This window comes from Nestor notabilis, unplaced genomic scaffold (genome assembly GCF_000696875.1).
Source record: "Nestor notabilis isolate BGI_N333 unplaced genomic scaffold, ASM69687v1 scaffold2602, whole genome shotgun sequence".
NCBI lineage: Eukaryota > Metazoa > Chordata > Aves > Psittaciformes > Psittacidae > Nestor > Nestor notabilis.
In genome coordinates, this window is record NW_009918587.1 from 52,939 (window position 1) to 56,060 (window position 3,122).

The following is a 3,122-nucleotide window of genomic DNA, read 5'->3' on the forward strand; positions in this document are numbered from 1 at the left end:
AGTTCACAGCATGATAAAAGATTAGGCTTATTACCTATCCCACAGGAGCATTATGAGGATTAAGGCACTTACATCTATACAATATTTGGAGTGTTGAATGAAAACATTAGGAAAACTGAAGGATATTAAATTGCAGGGTGAAAAAAAAAGACTTAAGGACTGTGCTTTCAAGAGAGCTCATTGAAGATTCATTTGTCTAGACTGAAGCTTTCACAGAGATTTAGAAAGGACCAGCAGCAAGTTAAACCCCTTCTAAACCCAGACACCACTATACTTTCCCCCATTCCCACATCACTTTTTACTCAGATGTCTGCTCCCAAATTGTTTCCATGTTATTCTATGCCTCTGTGAAAATACAGAAGGTGGGGGGGAGTGGAGTTTTGAAGAGAAGAAAACCAAAGTCCAATCTATCATCTAGAGATGGGAAATACAACTTAACATCTATATAACAAACCAGTAACATATCCTGCATCCACTATCAAGATTCCCAAAGTTTTACAAAGCTGATGCAATGTATTTTCCAATACTGTTAGTTTTCCAAATGCCAGCTCAGTGCTTCTCACACATGATCCATACAGACTGGCACATGGCATGGAAAACACACATATAACTTCCCAAACAGGCTAATAAAGTGATTTTACAGGTAAGTTTAATCATTTTCAGATATGGGAGTGATATCCAAATGACAGACCTCACCTCCAGGCTCCTGCACAAGTGTATTTCTGCTAGCAAAGACACCATGCTCAGCACTCCACAATACACTGAGCACAGACACTGAAGAGAAGTGCCCAGCGCAGTGCACCTGGGCTGAACACACGCACACATACAGATCTGTTCTGGATATCATATGCAAGACACCCAATGCCAGTTAAAATATCAAAAATCCTGACAGTAAGTTATGTAGCACATCTTCACAATCTATTTTAGCAAACTCACCACAAATGATGAGTGTATGATAAAACAACAGCCCTTTCTGCCAGCAGTTTGGTTACACCCGCTGGTTTTACCATTTACAGAAGGAAGTCTGTAAGGATCACAGCACACCTACTACCAATGTTACATGTTCCTGCCTCGTAAGGTCTTCATTTTTAACAATTTTAAGTCCTTCCTCTCAGTTAGGAAAAAAAAAAAATCACATCCCTGAGGTGCTTTGCAAAGGACTGAAAACATGCTAAACCCCTAGATCTCAAGTGTGCTCTGGTTACAATGAAAGATTCAATTTCTGATTGAAGTCACAAACTCTACCAAAGAAGTGAAAAATCCCACAATATTTTTTGTTACAGCAGTAACAAGAGCTTTATATTTGGAACACAACAGATCACTTCAACAATACACTAAAAAGCAGTGCAACTGATTTACTCTTCTTTACATGTACTTTATCTCCATGGCTTAGAAAAGCTCAGATCAAGTGAAGCTGCTGGGTACTATCTTCCTTGGAATCAGGCTTAGAAGTTCTTTTACCCACCCAGTGAGCACTTTACCAGCATTCCAACAAATTAATTTAGTTTGCCTGTGTCTGCTTAAACCATGACAGCTTGAATGCTGCTCTCTCAGAGTTGGCACGATTGTTACTTATGTCCCTAAGCTTTTCCAAGCTCTTTTTTCTTCAATCTAAACCCACCAGTAACTTGTCGACTTTTTCTAAACACTGCAATATTCACTTCTTTCAGGCTACTTGGATTTTCACACTACAGAAGAATTTTGCCTACTCAGAGTTCACATGAGCTTATGCAGAGCTCCCCATCCCCCTTTCTGGCCTTGGTGTTGTTTATCCAAAACACAACCACATTTGTCACACAGAAGGAAGACATCTTACACACTGGACAGGCACTAAGCATTGATATAATGCATTAAAAATTAGAGTAAACACACTCAATTTTCTTTCTTTTAAGTGACACCAACTACATGTAACACTGAACAACCATACATGTGGCAAGACAGACAACATGCACTGAATTAATGCTTGTGCATTTTCGGCTTAGAAGTACATGAAAGCTGAGCACACAATAACCCAAGTTACATACCCTCTACCCACACCCTGCCTAGTATATATATTAAGCCTAAGCAGCAGCTGTGCCCTAGCCAAGAATGAGACTGGTGCAAGCACAGCTGAGGATACGCTACACAAGCACATGAGCTCCATTACTGTTAAGAGGAACCAATATCATACATGGTGGAAGTAGGAGAGGAATTCCTCAAACCTGGCTAAAAAAAACTTAAATGTCTCCCAATGATTCTCCAACTATTGTCCCACAGATCAATAGCTGCCTACTGGTAAGAATAAGCCAGCTGCAGATGAGGTATGGTCCAGGGCCAAGTGAATAAGCTTGCAGAGCCAGCTAGATTTATTAGCTGGGGTAAGACAGTAAAGGAAAGTACTATCTGCTCCCAAAAGGGTAAAGAGAAGCAAAAACTAAACCAAAACATGGCAATTTTCCTCAGGCAAGACCTGACTGCAAGAAGTTGGGGGAAAGCACTGTTCAGTGCAGACCCCAGACCTTCCAGTCCCAACGTTTCAGCACTTGCTGCTGTCCTTCCTAAAGCTGAGATGTTCAACTTGGGACACCTACACAGCTGCCAGGAAAAAGAGTGAAGGAAGCCTAACACGCAAGACTGCTCCTAAACGCTCCTGCCTCTCTCTCCTGCTCCTACAACAACCGCTGCCTCAGAAAGCCCTCTTCCCCAGAGGCACCCAGACCATCAAAACACAGCCCTACGAGTCGGTGTGGAGGTGTAAGATGGGTTTCAGGTCGAAAGTGCTCTCAGAAGACTACTATCAACCAGAGATTCCCCGAAGAGCAGGTAGAGAAGGAGTAGCACCAAAGCTTCTATTCCACTCACTCCCTTATCACGGGGAATCTGAGCGCTTATCCTCGCACCGACTCCTCCGAGCAGGGCCTCAATAAACCGCTCTGCCAGCCGAGACCCCCCTCCTCCCGCTCCCCGACCATGAAGCAGAGATGTCTGTGTGACCAGCCTCACTACACACTGCCCGGCTTCCCCCCTCAGCAACCGCCCGCTCCAGCCAGGGGGCAGCGCCAGGCCCCGGAGGGGCATGGCCGCAGGGTCTCCCTCCCCACAGACTCCATGTGCAGGCGGGGGGGGGGGGGCGCAGGCGCCTT

At 44.2% G+C, this 3,122-nt stretch overlaps 1 protein-coding gene across 1 annotated transcript in view; it reads right to left on the minus strand.

The window, feature by feature from the left end:
• NELFA (negative elongation factor complex member A) overlaps positions 1-3,122 on the minus strand; it is a 22,389-nt gene that overhangs the window by 18,761 nt on the left and 506 nt on the right. The gene's annotated exons all lie outside the window — the stretch shown is intronic.